The sequence below is a fragment of the Nesoenas mayeri genome, assembly GCF_963082525.1.
Source record: "Nesoenas mayeri genome assembly, chromosome: 4".
Taxonomy (NCBI): Eukaryota; Metazoa; Chordata; class Aves; order Columbiformes; family Columbidae; genus Nesoenas; species Nesoenas mayeri.
This window is the reverse complement of record NC_137540.1, coordinates 28152458-28180019: the sequence shown is the minus strand read 5'-3', so window position 1 is coordinate 28180019 and position 27562 is coordinate 28152458.

The window sequence follows — 27562 nt, the reverse complement described above, 5'->3', positions numbered from 1 at the left end:
GGCTCAAAGTAATTCTTTCCATGACACTCTCAAAGTTTTGAGATCAAAGATGTTGACTGAAGTTGCTTTTCACACAGAGATTACAACATTATTTGATTCCGTAACAGTGTAGTCCCCGGAGAACACATGAGTTGATTATGCAATAATTCCAGGAGTGCCGCAAATCTCCCGGGGAGGGGTGAATTCCACAAAACCAATTTTAAAGAAAGGACAATTGACCCTAGTGGCATTTTTTTGTTGTTGTTGAGTAGTTTTTTTTTTTATTATTATTATTTTTCTTAGGAAAACTGCACATCCTATTAAGGTGCATTGCAAATAATTTAGTCTGACAGCCCATGGCTTCCACAAGGTCTCTGCTGGGGGTAGGTGAAAGTCTAGAAACCTCGTGATGGTGGCTCACAGCCCCTGGCACTCTCATTTCAAAGGTACACTACAGAAACAGAGGCCACAGGCAGCCTATGAGACCCCAGAGAGCATCACACTGCATTTTTCTGCAAGTTTGCAGACCAGTTCATGCCACTGCATGTGGCATGGGATAGAGATGCAAGTTTATTGAACGGAGAAGACTGAAAGTGAGATTCTGAGCATTTTGACAGCTGGATGACAACCCAGAAAGCCATTTGCTTTCCCAGATAGTGTCAGGTCAAGTTAAAGACCAGCAGAAGACAAAATCTAGCAATTAAGATTTCCATGCCAAGAATTGCTATGCTGTATGGCAAAAATTACTGATACATGCTTCCTGTTGTCAGATTTTCCTCTCCCAAAGAAGGGAAATATTTCCCCAGCTTGTTGTTGTGCAAGGATATGAGCATGACCTTCTCTACAGAAAAAGGTAAGACAGAATATCAAGCCCACAACCAGGGTTTGTTTGTGGGTCTACAGATCTGTTGGGCAGGGAGTCAGGGAGTACTGCCTCCCGTTAGCTGAGGCATTGCTGTTTATATATACATCTATTATATCTTATTTCTAAGTGGTATTTAGAAATCAATTATTAAAAGCAACTATTTAATCAATTTCTGCATTATTTCTGAAGTTGCTTTTGTCATATACTGGTTTTAGAGCATGAAGACAGATACACACCTGGCCTGGTGGAGGAAAATGGTACAAAAAACTTTTTGAACTAAAAAACCCCACCGTAATATATCTAAGGAAGAAGAAAAGCTTGCCCAATACACTGGTCATTGTCATTCAAAGGTCAGGTTTTGTGTAACTAATTACAGTTACTGATTCTAAAATAAATAAATAAATCTTTCTCCGATGCTGGGTCTAAAATTAAGCCGTAAGCTGAGATCATGGGCTGCAGAATCCTACGAAACTGTGTGCAAAGAAATGGATGATTTGCCTGTTCCCAAAGGATGCTCACAGGCCATCAAAATACCTCTCTTCCCAAGCAACATATGATGTGAGAAACCTAAAATCTGAATATTAGAGAAGAAGCTAATTGAATACTCCCCAGCACATCCATGGATCTGGCATCTCATGCTTTTGTAGAAGTAATTGGAAAATACAAGTGTTTGTGAATCACATGAAATACACATTATACAGTCTCTAATTTCCTTTTGAGAAACAAACATTATACTTTGAAAGAAAGCAAGTGCTGCCTCTGAAAGAGAACGAATATAAAAAGCATCAGGTGCTTTTGCATTTCAATGTGCTGCTTCCAAATCAAAATGTATCAACTCTGTTTTCCAAAATACAAGGGCACTTTGAGATCTGGTCAGTGAGCTACTAAAACCAAAGGGAATTTGAGCAGTCCATTGACTGAGACATTAGCACTCTTATGTACATAAAGCAAATACCCAGAACAAGGACCTCGTCTCTAATTATATTCAGCTTGACACCTTGATCATATCATCTGATTCTGCAGAGATAACTATGGACATAGAGGAGGAAACAAACCTCCTTAATTTACTTTTCTTTTTTTTTTTTTTTTTTTTCAGAGACAAAATGCCACAAGAAAATATGAGAACGTTTTGGGTTGGTTTTTTTTTTTTTTTTGGTAGCAGTGTTTCAAAATGTGTTGCCAGCCCGATGATCCTGTATATGAGACCCAAGGCAGAAGAAGTTAGCATACAGATAGTTTTTTTAGAAAACAAGGCAGCAATCAAGCAGCAGAAGGAATAGAAATAAATTTCTTAGTTTATATTGCTGAGAAGTCAGTCATTTGCACATAACTTGGGAAACTTTAACAACTCCCTAATGAGATAAGGACTTGTTTATGAGCAAGAAAGCTCTAATATTAAAGAAAGAACCAGCAGGACAGATGAAATCCCAGAGAAATGCCTCCTAATAGCAATGGCTGGTGGGATATGAGGGAAAGACAAAACAGCAGCGATGGCGAGAGCAGAGTGGGTCCCTTCCTCCTAACCTTTTTTCTTCCTGGCTGCCCAACCTCATGTGTTTTTTTCCTCAGAGATAATATTATGGAACCAAAGCACTGGATAATTCACTTTTCCTCAGAAATTTCTGCAGCAAAGTTTCAAAAAAGGCTTGTTTGGTGACATGTACAGTGGAATAAAAATCACATATTGCTGATGGGGAGTTTTTTTACCTGGTGGCACCAGGAGATGTTTGCAGAGACTGACAGTGTCTGAATACTTATATTTCACTGCAGGTATTGCCTTGAAAAGTCTTGATTTTGTGTCACCTTTGATTAAGCATGACGTGTCTCTCTTACATGAGACTTTGTGGCAGGTTTTCTATCTTTCCACCATGCTTGTTGGAGGTGTTCACATAATTTGGTGGCTCTGATCATCTATTCCTTTATTCTCACTGGTAATCTGGATGAAAACATCCCTCTATTATTTTGCAAGGCACTAAGAAAAACACTAATATTCAGTTTGAGGAATACTGATGGAAACTTAATATTCTACAGGGAGGCAATCTGAGTCCATTGCTTTCAACATCTTTTCCTGCTATGCTCCCACACAACTCTTTCCTTCTGTCCAGGAAAGACCAAGGCTCAGGAAAAGATGCAAGGGCTTTTGCCTGTGGTGTGTCAATACAAGTAAAGAAGTAATAAATATCCAGCTTTTGCTCACATAACTATGATGTACAACACAAAAATAATAACCATGTGATGTGCTGCAGGTCAGATCATCGAATCCAGATTTTTGGCTTTACCTGTGGATGCCTTTGTTTTTCTGTTTTTCTATTTAAGTTTCTCTTTAAGTTGCTGTTCCAGAAATTAAATGAACAAGAGGGCTGGTAATTGAATTTTCCTCTCTGCCTCTGTGAGCTGCCTAAAGTGGTCCAGTGGCCAAACTGCTTGTAAGCTCGTGTGATTGCAAGAGCTGGCCCAGTGGGTTGCAAGACTTTAACCTCAGCCCTGACCAGGTAACTAATAGGAAGTGACCAACCAGTTAAGGATGCTTAAGCAGATGGTATACCATGAAGTTATTTACAGCTGCGCTATGTTAGAGCGAGATAAGGACTCAGCAAAACAAGTCGATTCAATGTGAATCACGCTAAGCCATTTATTACAGAAACAAGCCTCCTTATATACGTAACTATATTCTAATCACGCGTCCACGCTCCAAGCATGGATTAGTTAAATGAGTATCGTGGGCTGTCCGTGCACTGGAGTCTCACTGATGATACGTCCGATGATTCATGCCACGCCAGGACGCCAGTGATTGAGGAACGCTCCTCTTTCTCACAGCAGACTCTGCACTCAGCTTCTCGAAGTGGCCTTGAGATACCTTTGAGCCTGACTAATTCAGCAACAGATCTTTATCTATCAAAACCCCTCCACACTTCCCCCTTTCTTTTCCTGAATTAGTCAGGCCCCCTAAACTGCACGGTGCATCATTTTTGAAATATACTGCAACATAGAACACGTGATTAACAACATAATTACAATTACATATAATGCAGTTAAACCTTACTTAATAAGATCAAACAACTACCTACCTATTCTTAAAACCTTAATTCTATCATGACAACCTTATTATCACACTATTTTAATAGATTCAAAATAACCAGACAAGTTAATACAATATATTCTCTTAAATTCCTAAAAGATTTATAACTGCGCAGTTTATAGGGTAACATACTTAATACCATCAGTATATACTAATAATTGAATTAATATCTTAAAAGTTATCTCAACCTATTTAAAAGATCAATAGCTTAACTTTAATATCCCTTCTAAAACTTTAGCAGTTGCTGAACTTAGATTACTATGGTAGAGATATCTTGTAATTTTACCTTATCTATGCATTAACTATCTAATCATAATATCACCCTTTTGGATCTCCTGCTGATTGTTCAAATTGCCATTCTCCACAGAAGGTATACCACCTGCTTGCTAATAGGCTTCTAGACCACCAGGTCTGCGAGCATCTGTAACACTGAATTAGGATCCATGGTTGTCCTGGTTTTGTTAAAAACAAGTTTCTCTTTCAGTGAATTTTGCCTGTCAGCTAAAGCCTTCATATTAACTGCATTTTCCTGGAGAACCAGACACATGTTTTGGTAAACCTAGCAATGGAATGTAAACTTATTGATAAGCATGGATGGACATCTCGCGAGAGGGGCGACGAGAAACGACTGACCAACTGTGTATAACATTCCATTCACGTGAATACTTCATATAAAATGGGAGATCACGAGGATCTCATCCCTTTTTTTTTTCTCTTTTCTTCTGCTTATGGCCGACATTAGGAGAGGATCTTGCTAGTCGTCCCTGCGAACTGAGGCCTAGTGAGAGACTGAATCCAGCTCTGGTTGGCTGTGGAGTCTAATCCAGGACTTTGGGTGCTGGCTCTGCAGTTGCTGAGACTTTCAAGATTGGTTTTGTATATTTTGTATTATTTTCTCTATTCTTATTAGTAGCATTAGTAAAACATCTTTAATTTTTTCCAACTCTCTTCTCTCTGTCTTTCTTTTTCTCTCCCGATCATCTCTCCTGAGTGGAAGGGGGGAGAGGGAGGGGCAAAAGGGGGAAGTGGGGGGGGGGAGAGGAGGTTAACAATACATCTGCCAGGGTTTTATTGTCACCCTGCAATTTTAACCCTCGACAGATAATTGGCGCCCAACGTGGGGCACGAGAAAGGGGTAAATCTGGAGATTTTTGGCTTTTCTACTGCTCTGACGTACCTTTCAATTTTCTTGGCACGGTGCCAACTCATAGAGTTGTGATGCTCGCGGGCCTGTTTGCTTCGGATATTATTAAGTGGTATTAAGGCAAAGTGAATTACACTGATTTAAAGATGTTATGGCTTAAGTTGTATCAGTTATTTTCTGCATTGTGCTCACTGATTCCATATCTGTGTTGGGCTTTCTTTTTAAATCGAAGTATTCATTATATAACAAGGAACTGGACAATGCTCATGATGATACTGTGTGGTTTGTCACTGGTTTATTTCATTATACTGCAGCCGCTAATGAATTTCTACTCGCTTCTGCTTTACCTTGAAAAGCCTCCAGGAGAGATTAAAGAGCAGTACGGCTCTGTGTTTGCTAATTGGTCAAGCGAACCTTTAGAAAGGCTGACTAACAATACTTTCGTTTTTTCGCTAGGACAGTTCGCAAATGTTTTAGAGAATTTCGAATATCCTTGGAGTTTTGATAGAACTGTGATGGTGTTATCTGGTTTGCTGAATGTGTGTCAGTTTGTGCTTCTGTTAAGAGAAATGGCGTTCAACAGGAGGTTTGCATCTCTTTTTAGTCCTGAGATTTGTGGTGCGTCTTCGGAAGCTTTAGTAAAAAGCACTCCTGGCCGCTCGAGAAAGAGCAAAACAGCGAAAGCTGCTGCCCCCCCCACCCGCGCCTTCGCAGGCTGAAGGTACAGCTCCTCCACAGAGTGCCAAGGTCACTTCTGATAACACTAATTCTGCAGCCTTAAAGGCAGCCCCCCCTTCTTCACACACTGGGCACAGTTGCTGCTGTAACCATAGCGATCACTGTGACAGTCATTCAGACTCTGGAAATGAATCAAATGATGGTAAACCCATGTCAGCATCAGTTGCTGGTTGTAAGAAAGTCACTAGAAAGACTATCCGTGCAGCAGATGATGGCACAGGGCCAACATCAACCCAAGGGGCACCATCAGGACAGGGAGGAGATGAAGTGACCACCACTCTGTCCTTTTCTCCAGGTGAGCTGAGAGATCTGCGAAAAGACTTTAGTCGTCGTGAAGGAGAGAATATTTTAACCTGGTTGCTCCGATGCTGGGACAATGGGGCAGATACAATTGAACTGGAAGGTGGTGAAGCCAGGCAGCTGGGATCTCTGTCAAGAGATTCCACCATTGATAGGGCAATTTCAAGAGAGTCTAATGCCACTACTCTCTGGACCCGACTCCTGGCAGCTATGAAAGTAAGATTTCCCTACAAGGAAGATTGTATATCCAAGTTAGGGAAATGGAATACTATGGAGAGAGGTATTCAGTTCCTGAGAGAATTAGCTGTGCGAGAGATCATCTATTTTGGACCAAACAGCCAAGAGGGAACAGACCCAGATAGAATCAATTGTTCACGACCTCTGTGGCGCAGATTTGTACAAAGTGCATCACTTGCATATGCTAAGTCATTGGCAGGGATGCTCTGGTCATCTAGAGGTGGACAAGATATTACTGAAGTGATTGAGCAGCTCCGTGACTTTGAGGATAGCCTTGCTGGTTCTCTACGGGCTTGTGTCTCTGCTGTGGAGAAACTGTGTGAAAAATCTGATGACCGGTTTGAAAAGCTATTGCAAGAAATCAAAGAACTCAGAGAGGACACACACCATTCACGACCTGCACAAACCTATGTTTCAGCTATTAGGAAAAGGCGTTTCCAATCTCGAGAGAGAGGACAGAGGCAGCCCACAAAAAGAGGTTCACTGTAGTTCTTCCTACATGAGCAGGGAGAAAACATGAATAAGTGGCATGGAAGACCTACCTCAGAACTTCAAGAACGAGTACGTGAGATCAAAGGAAAAACTCCTAGGAAGGTGGCTGCTCCAGTTTACAAAAGGAGCAGAAGAGATTCTGATGCTCTTGAAGGAACCTCTAATTCACACCCAGAGACTGTGCAAAACAGAAATTAGAGGTGCCCTGCCTCCAACCAGGTGGAGGAAAGGGATAACAGAGTTTATTGGACTGTACAAATATGATGGCCTGGTACAACACACCCCCAGGAGTACAAAGCTTTAGTGGACACTGGTGCACAGTGCACAATAATTCCTTCTAATTATAAAGGAACGCAATCCATCAATATTGTTGGAGTGACTGGGGGATCCCAGGAACTGACTGTTGTAGAGGCTGAAATGAGCCTAACTGGAAAAAACTGGCAAAAGCATCCCATTGTGACTGGTCCAGATGCTCCATGCATCCTTGGCATAAACTACCTCAAGAGAGGGTATTTTAAGGACCCAAAAGGGTATAGGTGGGCATTTGGTATAGCAGCTGTGGACACTGAGAAAATTGAACAGCTGTCTGATTTGCCTGGTCTTTCAGATGATCCTTCTGTTGTAGGACTGCTGATGGTTGATGATCAGCAGGTGCCAACTGCTACCACGACAGTGCATCGCCGGCAATATCGCACCAATTGAGACTCTTTGATTCCTATCCAGAAGTTGATCCGTCAATTGGAAAGCCAGGGTGTGATCAGTAAGACTCGCTCACCTTTTAACAGCCCAATCTGGCCAGTGCGTAAGTCTAGTGATGAGTGGAGACTAACTGTGGACTATCGTGGCCTGAATGAAGTTAAGCCACCACTGAGTGCTGCTGTGCCTGACATGCTAGAACTGCAATTTGAACTGGAGTCAAAGGCAGCTAAGTGGTATGCTACAATTGACATCGCTAATGCATTTTTCTCTATTCCTGTAGCAGCAGAGTGCAGGCCGCAGTTTGCTTTCACCTGGAGAGGCATCCAGTACACGTGGAATCGCTTGCCCCAGGGGTGGAAACACAGTCCTACCATCTGCCATGGACTGATCCAGACCACGCTGGAGCAAGGTAAAGCTCCAGAACACTTGCACTATATTGATGACATCATCGTATGGGGCGACACAGCAAAAGAAGTCTTCGAGAAAGGTGAGAGAATAATTCAGATTCTTTTGGACGCTGGTTTTGCCATAAAACGAAGCAAGGTCAAGGGACCTGCACGAGAGATCCAGTTTTTAGGAATAAAATGGCAAGATGGCCGTCGTCAGATCCCAATGGATGTGATCAACAAAATTGCTGCAATGTCTCCACCTACTAATAAAAAGGAGACACAGGCTTTCTTGGGCGTTGTAGGTTTTTGGAGAATGCATATTCCTGACTACAGCCAGATTGTGAGCCCTCTTTATCGAGTGACTCGTAAAAAGAACCAATTTGAGTGGGGCCCTGAACAACGACAAGCCTTTGAACAAATTAAGCGTGAGATAACTCATGCTGTGGCCCTTGGACCAGTTTGGACTGGACTAGATGTTAAAAATGTGCTCTACACTGCAGCTGGAGATAATGGACTTACCTGGAGCCTTTGGCAGAAAGCACCAGGAGAAACCCGAGGTCGACCCTTAGGTTTTTGGAGTCGAGGATACAAAGGATCTGAGGCCAACTATACTCCAACTGAAAAAGACATACTAGCAGCATATGAAGGAGTTCGAGCTGCTTCAGAAGTGATCGGTACTGAAGCACAGCTCCTCCTAGCACCTCGACTGCCGGTGCTGAGCTGGATGTTCAAAGGGACGGTTCCCTCTCCACATCATGCAACCGAAGTTACATGGAGTAAATGGATTGCATTGATCATGCAACGAGCTCGAATTGGAAGTCCCAATTGTCCAGAGATCTTAGAAGTGATTACAGACTGGCCAGAAAGCAAAGGCTTTGGGATGACTCCAGATGAGGAGGAAGTAAAACGTGCTGAAGAAGCACCACTGTATAATACTCTTTCAGAGACTGATAAGCAGTATGTACTGTTCACAGATGGATCCTGTCGTCTTGTAGGAAAACATCGAAGGTGGAAAGCTGCTGTGTGGAGTCCCACACGACAAGTTACAGAAGCCACTGAAGGACAAGGTGAATCTAGTCAATTTGCAGAAGTGAAAGCCATCCAGCTGGCTTTGGACATTGCTGAACGAGAGAAGTGGCCAATACTTTATCTCTATACTGACTCATGGATGGTAGCAAATGCTTTGTGGGGGTGGCTACAGCAATGGAAGAAAAGCAACTGGCAGCGCAGAGGTAAACCCATTTGGGCTGCCACACTGTGGCAAGACATTGCTGTTCGGCTAGAGAGCCTGCCTGTGAAAATTCGTCATGTAGATGCTCATGTGCCTAAAAGTCGAGCCACCGAGGAACATCTAAACAACCAACAAGCAGATCAAGCTGCTAAGATTAAAGTAGCTGAGGTGGACTTGGACTGGCAACATAAAGGTGAACTTTTCCTAGCTCGGTGGGCCCATGATGCTTCAGGGCATCAAGGCAGAGATGCAACATATAAATGGGCTCGTGATTGAGGGGTGGATTTAACTATGGACACTATTTCACAGGTTCTTCATGAATGTGAAACTTGCGCCGAAATCAAACAAGCGAAACGGTTAAAGCCTGTATGGTATGGGGGGCGAGGGTTAAAGTATAAGTATGGAGAAGCTTGGCAGATTGATTATATTACACTTCCACAAACACGTCAAGGTAAGCGTTATGTACTTACAATGGTGGAAGCAACCACAGGATGGTTGGAAACATATGCTGTACCTCATGCTACAGCCCGGAATACTATCTTGGGCCTTGAAAAGCAAGTCCTTTGGTGACATGGTACGCCAGAAAGAATTGAATCAGACAATGGTACTCATTTCAAAAACAGTATTATAGACAATTGGGCCAAAGAACATGGTATTGAGTGGGTATATCATATTCCATATCATGCACCAGCCTCTGGGAAAATTGAAAGGTACAATGGTTTGCTAAAAACTACACTAAAGGCACTTGGTGGTGGAACCTTTAAAAACTGGGATTCACATTTAGCAAAAGCCACTTGGTTGGTCAACACCAGGGGATCAACCAATCGAGCCGGGCCTGTCCAATCAGAAATTCTACAGACTGTAGAAGGAGATAAAGTCCCTGTAGTACACATGAAAAATTTGTTAGGAAAGGCAGTCTGGGTTACTCCTGCCTCAGGCAAAGGCAAGCCCATTCGTGGGATTGTTTTTGCCCAGGGACCTGGCAGCACCTGGTGGGTGATGCTTAAGGATGGAGAAGTTCGGTGTGTACCTCAAGGGGATTTGAGTTTAGGTGAAAATATTCAATACTGAACTGCATGATGTGAATTGTCATACTACGGTGTTCAATAAGTGTCTTTCAGATCAAGATAGTGATGATGAGACAAGAGCTAGCTTCTTTGAGTGGCGCCTGACAACTTCTTCGAAGTTGTTGTCTTTAACCCACAAACAGTGGTCATGAAATGCACTTGTACTATTTTTTCCTGCCCTGGGAGACTGTTGTGACAAAATGAACTTAATGAACTTTTTAAAGGATGGTCCACTGATTAATTACTCCTGTGTATATATGTACACATATATATATATATATAGTAGTAGTGATTAATTAGATTGTGTTGATAGATTGTATTGATAAGGTTTAAGCATTCAGTGAATGGCATATTATAAGGGGTGGAATGTCCTGGTTTTGTTAAAAACAAGTTTCTCTTTCAGTGAATTTTGCCTGTCAGCTAAAGCCTTCATATTAACTGCATTTTCCTGGAGAACCAGACACATGTTTTGGTAAAACCTAGCAATAGAATGCAAACTTATTGTAAGCATGGATGGACACCTCGCGAGAGGGGCGACGAGAAACGACTGACCAACTGTGTATAACATTCCATTCACGTGAATACTTCATATAAAATGGGAGATCACGAGGATCTCGTCTCTTTTTTTTTTTCTCTTTTCTTCTGCTTATGGCCGACATTAGGAGAGGACCTTGCTAGTCGTCCCTGCGAACTGAGGCCTACTGAGAGACTGAATCCAGCTCTGGTTGGCTGTGGAGTCTAATCCAGGACTTTGGGTGCTGGCTCTGCAGTTGCTGAGACTTTCAAGATTGGTTTTGTATATTTTGTATTATTTTCTCTATTCTTATTAGTAGCATTAGTAAAACATCTTTAATTTTTTCCAACTCTCTTCTCTCTGTCCTTCTTTTTCTCTCCCGATCACCTCTCCTGAGTGGAAGGGGGGAGAGGGAGGGGCAAAAGGGGGAAGTGGGGGGGGGACAGGGGGTTAACAATACATCTGCCAGGGTTTTATTGTCACCCCGCAATTTTAACCCTCGACAATGGTTTACATCTGAAACAATCCTCACAACTTATCTCCCTCCTGTCCATCTGCATCCGTTGAATCTTTGTTGAATCCACTTCAATCCTCGGCCTGTAATGACACAAACATAACCTTTTCCCCAGCTTGTCAATTGATGTGGCCTTTTTAATTGACTAGTGATTTGACCATAACTAATGTAGGTTCTTTCTGATTTAGCATTGTTTTGGGTCATACTTGCAAAGTATTTCATCACATACAATGCTTTTGACAATTGGTTTTGTGGTGCTTCCCCTACTTCCCCCCTTTTTTTAAAAAAAACAAACAAACAAACAAAAAAAACTTCAGAACCAGATACGTGCGTTGGACCTTGACTACGTACTCAAAATCACAAATCAAATTTAGAGGTTCCTCCTTAGAAAGCTCTAAGTAATTTAAAGCTGTGCCAAGTTCTGCTAATTGGGTTGAACCTTCAATAATTTTTACAGAATGACACCAATTGTTATCTCCACACCAAACCACTACAGCTTTATGAGACTTCCAAGAACCATCGACAAAAACTTTGCAAGTATGTCGGATCAGACCAAATACAAGTTTCAGATCTATCAGTGTAGTGTTTGCTTTATCAAAACATTGGCTGTTAATACTAGTGGAAATACAGCATCTGAAATTTCCTTGGAGATTTCTCACTTGCAGCAAGCAGATCTGCAGCATCCCAGCAGCTTCTTGTAGGCCATGCAACTAAACAGAATTCTCAAAAAACATTATTTGAGCTTACAATTTACTTAACAAATCCTAACCTAAGAGAGGTATAGGACTTTCTGGTAAATATAAGAATTCATGTATTAAAACTTTGTTCCAAATTTGGCATTCGATTGGTCTCAAAAAATGGCCTTTCTTTCGTTCTCTCCCATGGCCTCAAAAACTAGCATGGTGAATTTACTAAGAAGTCTCTTACAACTAATTACCACAGAATAAGTCTATCAACAAATTTTTGGTTTAGTTTTCCAGTTTCATTAGAACTATGGGTCTGCTAAGGATGCCTTTAAACTTCACCCTCAGACTGCTCCATTCAGTATTACAACACTGCACAGCACTGAGTCTCCTGCCCTGGCATCTTCACCATCCAAATTATGAGGCTGCAGCAGATGGGCAAGACCACCTCAGTGGGGCTGTGACCATCCATGACTCTGAAAAGCAACCTAGTCCAAAGAACTGTCTATCTCTCATCATTTTGGCTAGGGCTAGGTTACTTTAATCCACTTCCACCAGACTGGGAGGCGTTCACCCCCCACCCCACTATAATTGTGGCAAATCAGCTGCAGTGACTCAGGGCAGCCTCTGCAGCTTTCTCCTCCAAATGAATCCTTCAGAAACCACACTGATGACTCAACACAAACACGCAAACCACATTCTTAGAGGGCTTGACCCACAAGGTAATTAGCAAGGACCTCTATGGGAAATGATTGAAATACTTATTCCCCAAGAACAAGGGAGAAACCTCCACACTGGTTAGTGAAAAAAAGGAATTTTGCAGATAAGATGCTGTTAGAAAAAGGTGAAGGCAAGCTCTTCCTTTGGAGAGCTGAGCTTGAAACAAGCTTGAGATCTGAAAAGAGTGGTGTAGGAAAAAAGAAAGTAATATATAGAGAGGATTTATTTTAGTTTTAGCATTTAAATTTTTTTCCATACATGAAGAAAGGTGAGGACTTCCAAAGGAGGAAAAGCTAAACCCTGCAATATTCAATGAGGAGCACACACAAATCCCTAAGAAATTACTGGTGTAAATGTATAAAATGCCACTTAAAAATAAAATTTAAGAAAATTACTTGTTCATATGAGCTCTTTATGGAGTTTAAAATGTAAGATCGGAGAAAACATTTCATTGCCACTCAGGGAGTCTTATCTCCACCTTCAAATACTCTCCTTCCCTGTCCCCAAGTCTCACAAAGTACATGCCTGCATTTTTAGGTAAACACTTTTAAAATGTGCAGCACAGACTCTTCCAAGTCCCTCAGACAACTTACAAAAGTGCTGTACTGCAGCTGAATGTAGTATCTGTGTTTCTATGAAACTGTACTGTGGGCTCCCCAGCCCCATGGGGAGTTTTCTTTAATATATGGTTTCAATTTCAAAACTGCATCACTTTAGGGACCTATTCTGCCTTTATTTATGCAGCCCAAGAGATGATACATCTATCTACTGATAGCAGCTTTAATAAAAAAATAATATTTTCAACATGAAACTAAACAATTAATTGGACACTTTTGAGAACAGGTACATTACACCCTTGTCATAGGTCCTGGGAGCTGCCACACTTTAAAACTGAAAAATGGGGTGTCCTTGTATTTTTTAACCATCCCCTAGGGAAAGTAGTTTGTAAAACAGTAAAATTGCTCAGGCACAAATATTTATCACAGATCCAATAAGATTTTATGTGTCTTGTAACTACAATATTACATGTTTTATGCTCCTTCGATCTTTGGTTTAGAGTACATCCAGTTTCTTCAGTACAGATAATTTCAAGACCAGTGGAGATCTGTAAACAATATTTTGTTACAGTTCCATGAATACTAGATGCCATTATTTCCACTGTATGAAGCTTTATTCTTCCTGAACATACATTGTTCATATTCTAAAAATGCCTGGTACAGAAAGCATAATTATCTTTATCTTATTGGATTTGTCAGGTTTACACAGTTTTCAGTCCATTAGAGGTTAGCCACCATTAGGCAAGCATGCACACTTAATTTCAAGTACCTGGCTAGCTCACCTCATTCAGTAGGTGCTGCTTTGAAGAACAGAACAGTTTGTCCTTCTTTAAAAATATAGCACAGCATCACAAAACCAAGGCAATGCACAAAGGTGTGCTCCATCCTGCTCCTTTAACATAAAGGCATTTAATGGAGGTATTAAATACTGGAGCTTTAGGCGCACAGTGGCTCCACACCCAGGCTGCTCCGTATGAATCAGTGCAAATCACGCAGTGCTGGCTGGGAAGCACGGCTTGAGTACTAGCACAGTCGTTGGAGATGGGACTCAGAGATCCCAGCCCCAGTCTTGGCTGGGGCATAGAGGATGTACAAACACCATGCCGAAGTGCAGCGGGTGGAGAAGGTGTTGTCCATGTTGCTGCATGAGAACAGGCTGATGCCTAATATTGCCAAATTGCCATCTTCCTCCCTGCTTTTTTTTTCCCTAGAGAAAATACTTCTGTCAAGGCTGTATTTCTCCTTTTGAATCCTTGGACTTGCTGACTATCCCTTTCTCTCACCTTACGTGTCTTTTAGCTCATGGACTTTCTCACATCTTAGTGGCATTTATTTCAGTGAAATCAGGCAAGGTCACACAGCTGCACTTCACTGAATGGGGCTTTGGATCAGCCAGCGGAAACCTGGGCTGAGGGTCGGAGAGCTACGCTGTTTGATTTATCCATGCAAACATAGTCACCACCACCTGTGCTTTGCAATGGCCATGGTAGCGTCCAGCTTCTGCTCCCTCCCCACTCCTATGGCCCCTGTGCTGTCCCAGCAGAAATTTATACAGAGCTCTCCCTCAGCTAGGAACAGAGGTATTTTCAGTTCAAATGACCTTTGTTTTATAACAAGGGAATAACAAGTAGCGTTTCCTTGGGTGAAGGTATCTTAACCGCCTCTGACAGCCTGTGCTGAGCAGATCATAAATAGACCTGCCACAGCCTGTAGGCAAAGGCTCCATCTAGAACTGCCAAAGAGGCAGGACACAAACCAAGCCAAGGCTGAGGCAACATGTCGCCCTGCTGCTGATGGAAGCAGAGGACTAGCAGAGCCCTGACTGCTGTGCACCGCTCGCTATGCTTCTGAGAGCATCCCTGCTCCGGTGGTGCACACAGCAGCCTTAGGCTCCTGCTCAAGGCCCCATAGGAAGAGATATTTTTCCTTAAAGCATGTGTGACTTTCTGGGAAGTGAGGATGGCTTTTGAACAGCAGTCAGCATGCCTGGATAGCAGCATGCCCTGACACAGCAATCTGCCACTTATTTAAACATCCTACAGAGATATTCTGCATTATTATTTTTTTAAAATTGCATATTCAGGGTATTTCTAAAATAATTTAGAGACATTAATTCCCTCGTATAGCATCCATTAACTGCAGCCTATTATAATAAATAAGTGGCATAATTATTTGGCTAATTGTCCAAAAAGCTAAAACAGTCATTCTAATTAATGTTTCTGCTGCTGTCTTAGCCATCATGCTCTGTCTGGAAGCCCAACAGAACCACAGAAATAGGACAAGGGGTGATGGTTTTAAACTAGATGAGGGGAGACTCAGACTAGACAGGAGAAAGACGTTTTAATACAATGCTATCTTGGTATGTGCTACTGGAAGAACAAGTATTGAATGACTCAGGAGATTATGATTTTTATTGTAAAGCGCTCCAGCATTAATGCAAACAAAGCACTGCTTCCTAACCCACCATGCTGCTTGGTTATCCTCTCCTTCCAGGTGAGCCCAAAAGTCTTGTGTAGAGGTTTTTTTTTAAAAAAAGCTCTGCATGAAGTCAGAGGGTAAATGCTAACTTGTAGAGGAAAAAGACAGGAGGAGGTTAAGTCTTTCAAACTGACAGAAAATTGGACAGGTCAGTGGGGAGGGAAAGAGGTACAGGGGGAGAGAACAAAAAGGCTTGGTAGCCCACCATAGCTCCAGGTAAGCAGAGGAGACGAGGGAGAGGAACAGGAATTAAATTGGAGTGATCATGTAGCTGCAGATGTCCTGAATTTTTCATCAGATGCTGTCACTCGGTAAAGAAGATTGATGCTCCTAAGTTTCTTGTGCAAATATTGTTTAAAGAGAGACTGAGTGAGAAATTAGTCTGGATAATCTCAAGAAGTCCCTTCCCCTCAGCATTTCTGTGTTTTAAAGAGCTGGAGCACAGAGGACCAACGATCTCACTGCTATGTGAGTAAAGGATGAGGGCAGAAACTGTACAGGATGGAGAACAGACAAAGAATCGGTGGGTAGTTTTCTCAAGCAAGGAAGAAAAAACAGAGCAGCCAAGGATACTTTTTGCAAGTTTCCCCATTTTTAGAGGCATGTCTACAAGCCACCTTTTATGTGATCTATTTAAAGACAGCAAAATACTCTTGAATTGTCAGCAGATGAGAAAGTGTGGAGGTATTCAGCTCCCTGTCTGACGTCAGCTGGCAAGGATTGCTCATCTTCCCCCTCCCGATTAAAATTAGTCATGAAGCTCCCAGTGACTTCAGTGAAAGCAGTCTCAGCCTTCATGTACTTGAAAGCCTCCATCTTTCACTATGCTGATAAACTTTAAAAGGTATAAAAACGGCCAAAAAATGATAGAAGGGAATATTGGAAGTTTAAAAGGTGTGGGGGTTTAAAGAAAATATAACCAAAAGGAAGATTATTTATTTCCTGTGGTAGGAAAAAAAAAAGTCTTAAAATCTTCTCTGTCTATCCAGCCTTTTTTCTTCTTGTCTTAAAAGCAGTGTCCTCTACCATCCACACACAGAATGAACATTTTATGTGAATATTGCCACTGGATCCATAAGAGAAACTAATGTGAAAATAACAGTCTTCTGCTAGAAATCATAATGTTTCCCAAACCCTCCCTTCAGACAGGAACAAAACACCAAAGGACTGCCCCAGCACCTTCTACTTATCCCATCTTCTCATCTATGCCATCTACTCATCTGTGCCATCCACAGAGGTGACCCATGCATGGAATGGTCAGGGACAAAGATGCTTCCAGAGAGGTCCCAGTGCTACTATTTGTGAAAGCAGATGGGATTGCTGATTGATCACATTCAATTCACTGCAAATTCAAGAAGCTGAACCTTGACAGCTCCTGTGTATGAGGCCTTCTTCAGACCTGCCAGGTGAAGTAGCCTAGGCATAGCCTACACTTAGCAACTGGCATGGTAACAAATGGAGATCACATCACAGCAGTGTTTTTGAAAAACCTCCTCTAAATGTAGTGCTGATTTCCACTTCTCGTCATCTCTGATGTTTCAAGAACATACACATCCATATAGCCAAGTCCTCTAGTGTATCACTGGGCAGAAAACCAAGACTGAGAGGTTTTGCAAAGCCTCTTTTCACCATTATGTTCCTTCCTCAATGCAGACATGAAGACAGCCAAATTGAAACTGAAGCCTTCAGAGGAACTCCCAGGTCAAAAGATTCAAATCTACATACTAAAATGAAACCCCATAACAGATTTTAACAACAAATGCATTATTTGAATAAAAATATTTTTTTTTTAAAATCTAGGTAAAGTCTAATTAAAGTTTGCTTTTTGTTTGACTCAGAAGTGAAAACAGTCAGGTTGTATGCCTTGTTTCAGGTCATTTCCTCTTTTTAAGTTTCAGAGTATTGCTTATTGGTAACACCAGCTGAATTTATAAAACAAAACAAAGCAAACCCCAACAACAGCTAAATACAACTAGGTTCTCTCAAAGAAAAAAAACTCAAGAACATACAAAATCAAAACTTTAATCCCATACTTAAAATAATTTGTTTCCTTTATTCAGGGAAGGGGTCATATTTATACATTTTCTACTATGAAAAAATCATACTAAAATATAGTACAAGGCTCAAGGTAACACATTGCTGTTGTCACTGTTGGTGTCTATAGCTACATATAGAAAGCTCTACTCTAAATATCTGTGCTATCTCAACTAAGGTTTCTTAACATTTCCCAGTATATCTAGTTTTCTTTTAGAGCTTGGACTCATTTAGATGGCTAGGTTCTGTTTACTAAAATAGATATATATATATGAGATAAAGGGTTTCAGTACAGCCTCATCATCATCAGGGGCACTGAACTAACAGGCAAGATCACTGCCCACCCTGCTCATATTTTTAGCAGGTTATATTTGGTTTGACAGCACACAGCCTTGTTGTTCTCAGCTCCTCGGCTGATTGCTTGACCTGGTTTCTAACCCATGTAACCTTCCTGTGTCTCTCTCATGCTGACCTATGAGGACAGTATGCTCCATGCCATCTACTCACACCCTGGGATCCCTTTTATTACGCATATTTGTTGCAATCAGATAAATGGATATTTAGTGCAGAGATTTAACCAGAAACTCATGTGTTTTGAGACTGACCAGTCTCAAGACTACTTAACCTCGAGATGTTATGAATAGCACATTCATAATTTTTGTGCCATTTGGGAAAAACTGTCATGTTACTTTTGCTATAGGCTTGCTATGCTAGCAGACAGCACTGGTGATTCATCAAGTGGTATTTGGCTGCATTTGTCAACTGTTCTGCATCGAAATTGTCATAATCTCTGTTGTTCAGAGGCAGAGACTGAGATCAGCGTTGCTGGATGTGTGAGCATCTTTGATGAGAACAGCCTGCACATAAGCTCCTAAACAACCTCATATTTCTGCAGGGAACTCCAACAGTTTCTCCACAGTTTTGGATTGTGAAAAACTGAGCTTTTTCTTTTTTTTTTCTTCTTTTTCCTTCCCTTCATTTTACTGGCAGTCAGGATACTGTAGGGAAGGCTGAGGAATGAGGCTGAAGCTGGGACAAGCCAAGAGGACAAATAGCAGTGAGCTGGGGGAAATGAGAGGACTAACGGGCAGGGCAGGCAGGTGCTGTAGCTTTCACAGATAAGGCTAATGGAAACAGCATCAAAACTCTTAAACTGCACATTATTCATTTTTATATGCTGCTACTAGTTACACTGAGACCTTCTCATCAGTGTCTATATTTTTAATACCCTCTGGCAATGTGATAACTCCTGATCGCTCCCTCAACCTGTGCAGAGCGAAAAAACAATATTCAGAATGTGAAACCATTACACAATTTTCAACAGGCATTGATAAAAACAAGGTACTTACAAAACAAAGACATTAAGATGTTCCTGACATTTTCTCCATGGAAAGCACTGTAACATCAGATATTGTAAGCTCAGATCTCCCAGCCTAAATGAATAAATGGCAATACTGAATAGACACATCAAAGAATAGCAGCTCTCAGGGGAAAATCCAGTGTCTCAGACAATAAATCACAGGGAAAAAAAAAAAAAAAAAAGGACAATACTACACCTTTACTCTTCCACTTTCTTGCTAACACAAGAAAACCAGGGAGAAGCTATTCCTCATGCAATTCTGAAAACTAACTTAAAGCAGCAATGGCACCCCTAGTTTAATCAGGAATGTGCTCCATTGAGCATCACAGAGTTACCCCAAGTTTTTCCTGAGATAATTCATTGCTGCATTGCTCCATTTTTATCTTGTGTACTCCCATAGATTTCAGCATGAAACTGGAATACTGCAAAGATGACTCAGACCCACTGCTCCTGTTCCAGAGGAGATGGCTTGGAGAGTTCTAGGAGCAGCAGAGCATTCACTTATTTAAACCCCTCCTGTCCTTGGAGCAAAACATTGATTAAAAAATAAGACTCCTCCTGAAGAGCTCTGATCAGAGAGCAAAGCTTAATGGATGAAAAAACATACCTTTCCTAAGCAGATTAAATGCAGTCTTCAGAAAGAAATGTGCCATCTCCTCTCAGACAGGATGGCACGGCACAATCACAACAAGAACACGGCAGGAACCTGACATTTTAAGTGTCAAAATAAGGGGTGGTTTTGAAGCTGAAGTTGAGTCTCTGGAGCTTCAGCATTTTAGGATTTCCAAGAAGCTGCTGAAAGGGGATTTGAGGACATGTGTTTCACTGCTCTATTGCCCTTTAGTGCATTGCATAAATTCAGGACTTTCGCTAGTCATTTCCAGAGGTATTAGGAGGGAAATATTTTCTATTTTGTCCTTAGAAAATATTTTTTCCCTAAGAACAGATCAGAAAAGATCATTTCTTGCCCCCACCCCTCTCTAGTGCTGACTGTTGACTACTTTGCAGGGTAGCAGAGCAACTTCATTTCTGCCTTTTCATGGATGTAAGGAGCTAATGATCTCTGTCATCCTGTGAGACGACCTTTTGAATCAAATTAAGCCAGAGTACCAAAAATGGTCTTATGCTTCTTAAGAGGGTTTTAGCCCTATGTGGAATGAGCTTAAATAACTGTCGCCAACTGCCTGAAACCAGCATTAACGTACGAACCCCATGAGCACAGGCATCAAACTGAATGAAAGCACAGACAGTGAGAAACTGCTTTGAAGCTTCAGCAGCTTGACAACAGAAAAAAAAATTTTTTTTTTTGAAGTGGCATCCTTGTTTCCTGGTATGGTCTGCAGAGGAAAGGCCCTTCCACAACCCTTTCATTTTGCCTTTTTTTTTTTTCTTAATTCCCCACTAAGTCTGTTCTGCCCCACCGTAAGAAAGCACAAAATAAACCAGCAACACATTTAACCAACTCTAATATGGTTTAACATGTAGATTGTTCTGCAAGCTCACATGAAAAGTCTCTCCTGCCATTTTCCATAAAACAAAATACACCTTTTATTTGGGGTCACGGAGGCACCCCGAGGTTAGTTTAAGGGACAACAGGGTCCAAAACAACTTTTATTAAACTGGTGAGAAACAGGGTTTTAGCACTCCACAAGTGACTTGAATACAGGTTCGAATATCAGTTGAGGAAAATTATTAAGGGGCAGCAAATAATACAACAGGCGGTCCACAGTGTGCATGCACATGGCTTCACCAAAAACAATACTGGAGCTGTCCCTGAGTCCGGGAAGAGCACACACTTGCCTGAACACGGTGTGGGATTATTTTAAAGGGATAAATGTACTCGTATTGGGTATGGAAAGTGTACACTCACGATTCTGCGAGGGTAAATTTATAATATACTCGCAATCCTGCGAGGGGAAATACACGTGCAAATATGCACGGAATATTACACATGCTTATGTGGAAGCACTGGAGGAAAATACACTCGCAATTCCGCAAGGATTAATTTATACAAATGCTCTTATTGAGCACGGAAAGTACATGTGCAAATGTGCATGGAAAGTATAAATACACGTGCAAATGTGCACAAAAAGTAGATACACTTGCAATCCTGCAAGGGTTAATTTTACTCACACATGTGGCAGCAAGGCAAGTGGAGCCTCCATCCCGGGGAGGCAGGGGGGTGGTGGCTCCTCACAGCAGCAGCTCAGCTCGTAACTCCAAGAGATCACACACAAGGCCACACGTCTCGACGAGAATCCCGTTTTTTATTGGCTGATCAGACCTGACTGTAGGCATTCCAGAAGCTTCTCTGCACCCCCACACTGGCTGTGGGTACCCCTGAAGACTTCAAACATCCCCCACACTGGCCGCAGGCGCCCAGCAGCTTCCTGGCACCTTGGCACTCCCTTCTCCTAAGGGCCCTGGCCAGGGGACTCTGGGGCCAAACAAAAGAAGCTGTTAGCCTCAAACAGCAGAGAGAGAGGGAGATGTGTCTACTCCTTCCACATCGAAGGAGGGAGGGGGATAGAGGGGGGTTTGCATTCTGCCACGTTTGGTTAGAGCAGGAGGTTAGAGTGTAATGCACTAGATTCAGCAATCTTGCATATCACAGAACCACTTTCCTTGCAAAGGATACTGCAGAATACGAAGAATTTTTTAGAGTTCAGGTTATTGCCCCTTAAGAGGACACGACATACAGACAGAGCTGCAGAGAAAACCACACATGCACATTTGTAGCCAATGGCTGATGAAATAAAATTATTTCATATACCCTGCAAAGAATGAGAATTACGTTAAATAGCATTACATTGCTTCTGGCAGAGTCGATGGGTCTTTCCTAGGCAGCTACCACACCACAGCAGACTAACAGTATCTTGATAAGCTGTGTTATCTGGGCTATGGGACTGAGCCCCCAGACGGCAAATGCACAATGAGCTCTGCTGGGAAGCCACATTCCTCTCCAAGAGCAAGATGAGATTAAGCAGGATGGTTATTCCCACATAATCACTTGAAACTTGTTGCAAAACCAGCTTATTCTCCTGTGACTGTTCCCCAGCCAGTTCCTCCTTGCAGAAATGCCCTTGAAAGAAACCATCTTCTGCACCAGAGCTGTTGCAAAGTTGCATAAGATGCAGAAGAACCTCCATATACATTGTGGATAATTCGTCAAAAGTCTGAAATGTGGAGCCAGACTCTGTTTCCTGAAGGAGGATAAATCAGCCTTTTCCTTCCACATTTATCAAAGTAACACAATCAAAAACCTACAGCTGAAGTGAACTATTAATTTGTCAGTGACCTAAGCAATCAGATATTATAAACAACTGAAATCCCACTGATAATTGATTCTCTAACAGCAAGTAAAAAGTGATGAGAAACTGGTAATAAATGCACACATTTTAATTTCTGCTTCAAAAACAGCTCAGCAGAGAAAGAGCAACACCAACTGCCTGTGTGCAACATGTACTCTGACCACGGCAGAAACTCACAGCAGGTGGGAGATGGTTGGAAGGGAACTGAACAGCACAGCACGTCTTCTCCACCACTGTGTCTCCTTGTCAGACCTGCTGGGATAACTCAGCTTTGTCTGAGTTGCTGCAGAAACTTCACAGCAGACCAGACTCTTTCCTGTGATGCCCAACGACAGAATGAGGGGCAACGGGCACAGACTGAAACATAGAAGGTTCCATCTGAATATGAGGAGAAACTTCTTTCCTTTCAGGTGCCAGAGTCCTGGAACAGGCTGCCCAGAGAGGCTGTGCAGTCTCCTTCTCTGGAGACATTCAAACCTGCCTGGATGTGAACCTGTGCGATCTGCTCTGGTGAACCTGCTTTAGCAGGTGGGTTGGACTAGATGATCTCCAGGGGTCCCTTCCAACCCCAATCAGTCTGTGGTTCTCTGAGTGGATAGTGCATGTTCTATGCATAGAACATGCTGAAGTCAATCAACTACAGGGCTAATGATTATTGGCAAGAAAGAATAACAGCTGACGTGAGCTGCTGATTTGTTACTAGCTCATATGCCAAATGTTGTAGGCCCAGGGAAAGGATAGAGACAACTTGATAGAGCTAAGTGGGATTTTGCCTGTAGTGCCCTCTGTACTGGATATGGTCATTTGCCCAGGATAAACATCCCATAATTACAGTTTAAAAGGCAATGTGTACTCAACTCTAGAATTGCCCTATGAGTGAACACAGGACACTGCACACCTGCTCTGTAGAGTAGTTGATGCCTTTAGCTCAAAAACTGTGTCCTCTGTTGACTGCCTACCTCCAGCATTTCCCTCCGGAGGTAACAGCCTGAGGGCTCGTTAAAGGTCTTGTGGTCCCATTCTGAAGATGCAATTAAGAATGCAGCGTCACCACTGTGTGTAGCTGACAGTTCCAAAGTGTTGACTGCCTGGATTTTGACCTTTAAAAACTCCATTAAGCTATGTAGATACAGTAGAAAAGAATGCATACTGTTTACAAACAGTTTGCTACCATCAGTCAGAAGAGGACCTGCACTCCTGAAACAGCCACTCAGCAGTGCAAAACCCCTTCCCAAAGAGCTAACTCAGAAACTGAATTAACACATTTGCTGTCAAACCTTGACTGGTTCCCACAATGCGGAGGACAAAGGAACAAAGGAATGCTTCAGTACATCTCCCATGGCATCACATCATTTCCATGTTTAAATTATCTGCTCTACTGCAGCAGCTCTTTATTTTCTTTCTTCAAATAAGCATTTCTCTGTTGCGTTAGAAAGAATGAATAGTTTGTTAATCAAAAGGCCAGGTGCAGAAATGGTTTTAAGAAGTAGTAGAATTATTTCCTCCAGATAAATCACCTGGAACATAACCTTTCCACCTCCATCCACCCGTCCAACTCCTATTGAAAGAATTCACTGTTCCCAAATATTTGCCAGAAAATTGATGGTGAGGAAACAAGCCAACATTGCTCCCAGATTACAGTCCTACCCCTGATGTAACACAACAGTCTATGAGTGATCAATTTCTGTGGATTTCAAGTGTCAAAAAACCCCCCCAAAAAATTTTCAAGCTCAGATACACAAAAACACTATGAGAAATTCAAAGGTCCCAGGGTATATGGGTTTCTTCACTAACTTTCGGTGCCAGAACCAGTTTCTTCCTAGGTCTTTTTGGTAGTGTCTTAGGTTTTCAGCATCCTTAATGGGACAATAAACAAGTGAATAATCTAAGCATCAAATACAAAAAAACCCCAAAACAATAAAACCAAAACATTTCCAGACCAATAGTTCTGTGATAATATTGGACCCACAACATTTAAAAAAAAAAAAAAAACAGTTTTAATTAAAAAAACAAAACAAATGCTCACTGAAAAGTCTCCATACAAGTATAGCAACCTCACCATTTTATTTCAACAAAAATATCTGAGTTTGCTTTAGGCAACCTGCTTTGATGAAAACCAGGAGGCAGACCCATGTAGAAATATACTTAACGTGCAATGGATGCAAAACAGGACAAACAAAAGTACTGATGGGAATCCTCTTGCACAGACAAAAGTGAACTCAGCCTTTCTTCAAATCATACCTGAGAAGCCACGACCAACAAGTGTGAGTTGAACAACCTTCCCTGGCCTTACATTCAACCCAGAGCTGGCAGCACAGATGAAGCATAAATAATGATGCTTAGATCATCTCCAGAGTGCTTAGGAAAAGACCCAATCCTTTACCCATGTTACCAGACCCTATCTGGAGAGGAAAAGTCAAATGCACATGGAAATTAGTGGCCAAACCAAGGCGGCACCAAACACCTTGTGCATCTCAGGAACAGCCCAGCTGTCTGCTGCTAGCACAGCTGGGAGGACACAAGGGGAGCAGTTCCAGTTTGGATGTGCTCCTCAGCTTCTGAGTCATGAGATATGCAACAAGTCAAAAGTTTTCAGTGCACAGCTCCCGGAAAGGCTAAAGAAGAAGGAAGTGGTTCAGTTTAGACATTTTCTCATGTTTTTTAGGCTCACATCTGAATTTGGTTCAGCTTTTTGTGCCTGAAAGGTAGAATACACACTACAAAAACGTTGCTGATCTAGCTATAAAGAGCACAGAGCCCATTCAAGGTCCATTGCTGTAGTAATTCCTGCTGCACCTCCCTGATTTCAACACCACCCTGATTTCAACAGGGTTGTGTCAGCTGAAGGCATATATTCAGTGGCTTCCACATTGCTCAAGTGCTTCCCTTTTTTGTCCTGGCAAGTTACAAAATGCTGTTTGCAATTCTGCATTTCTATCATAACGTGCAGAAAGGAAATTAGTCTTCTAAGGCTCTCTCTTAGTCCACCCTGCCGCTCCATGCTCATTCTTTGAAAAGGCCATTTGAGCATGCAATATTAATCATCGACTGTGTAATAATTTTGAAAAAATACAATATATTCTGGCAAATTGCAGAGCCTCTGGAAGAACCACCTGCCTCTGAACTAATGGCGCTCATTCATTATTAGGTGCCAACGAATGCAGCTCCCTACTTACTTGCCCCATCAGCATGCAAACAGTGACTCAATTCAATTGTGAGAAATGGGAGGAAATGATCTGTATTAATAAATGGTGAGAGAGTGAGATCACCCAATTTCAGAAAATAAGATCAAAACCACTGAACTCCCTTCATTGTCTCATTTGATACCTTCCCTTTGCTATAAATGCAGCATTGGGAGTAATTAAGCTTCTGAAAAAAGTTTCATAATGAAGCTACATCACCCAAAACAAGTAAGACAAACATTTTGTGCACATTGTCATCTGCCTTCTCTAGTGTTTAAAGGTCAAAGAAACATTACATTAGGAAAGAAAAAAAAAAAAAAAAGAAAAGAAAAATAATAGGTAAACTGCAGTGTGCTTTCTGGGTACATCTGAGAAAAATGCATGCAAGGAATCAGTGTTCAAGCAAATGAACAAGCAAACTACCACCCATCTGGATGGCAAATGCTGTGCGAATTACTCTGATAGCATCTAGAAACCTTGGTCAGAAGGTAAAGTCTTCATACTACATGCTCTATAGGACAGCAAGGAGGCATGCTGTCCTGGTTTTAAACTGCTGTCAACCTGATCACAAGAGTGGACACGGAAAAGGGATCTAAGAAGACCTGGATGGTAGTAATCAGATGAAGATTAGCAAGCAATGAACTCAGCTAGCCCCTACTGAGACTGTTGCTAAAATGAAAAACTTCAACTGAAAACAGAATAAACAAAAAACAAACACCAAGTCCCTCAAAACAAAAACAAACAACCCAAAATAACAAACTACCAAAAGAAAAACTTCAATCACACAAAAATACTTCTAAAATTCTGCTGATGTCTCCTTTGCGCCTCCATCCCATCACTTTTCCTGCTGGGAGAGGATTAAAAACACTATCATGTGAAATCTGCTTTCACCAGATTTTGTTTGTTGGCTGGTTTTAGTCTGGATAGAAGAGCGGGGAGTGGAATCAAGTTTTGAAACAGTTCTTTGGGTGCTCTTATCTTACACTTTGAATAAGGTAATTAGACTTCAGCAATAATACCCTCTTAATTATAGATACGTGCCCCCTCAGAGATATAGGAAAACACATTAGTCTTTCCCATTCCTGACATGTGCTAAGTGATGTGAAATAAACTACTTTATGGAGCTTATAGAAAGACCTGTCAGATGCACTCCTACTTATTTTTATTCTGTCAACTTTGTTTCTCCGGATGAATTTGGGAAAAACTTACCCTCAGAGAAGCAAAGTGACTTTTTCTCTCAGACATTCAGCCCTGGCGTTTGAGCAGGTCCAATATCACCTCATGCCTACAGGCTTCCCATGACTTGAAAGCAGTGTCTTTTGGAGTGGATGTTAAAATATCCTGCTCACTAGCATCCGGTAGTTTCAGAGCAGTTAATACACTTTCACCTGCAGTAATTTTAATTTACTGTTGCATTATGCTCAGATCCTTTCTTTGTACTATTTGCAAAGGACCTACTGGGCACACAGCCTAGCCGCTCCAGATGTAGCATTTTAAGACTCACCTTTCCCAAGAATGCACTACGACCTCCACCTGCATCTCCACATTGAGCTAGAGTGGCTTGGAACAAGTCATATCCATCAGGACTGATCCTCATTTTAGAAAACATTGTAATCAATTCCACATTGCATGTACCTGGCAATGAGAGCAGGCAGACATCTTTTTTTATTTGCAGAACACTTTTTTTCAGCAGAGAAATGTTTTTAAAATCAAAACATTTCAGGAGAAGATGTCAATTTGAGCACTTTTTTGACAGGAAAATGTTTAAATGAACCATTTCTATTTTCTTGTTTTGTTTTGATAAGGCATTAATGTTTCATTTCAATAATGTGAATGTGCTTTGTGTCTACTTTTCCAGTTCTGTTCATTTCAGCTTGCATGGCAGAATAAAATATGCATGATAATATTGAATTTACACACGTCCTTTATTACATGTATCCATCATATAATTTTGATAATAAACGATATAGCTCAAATATTATCAAAATG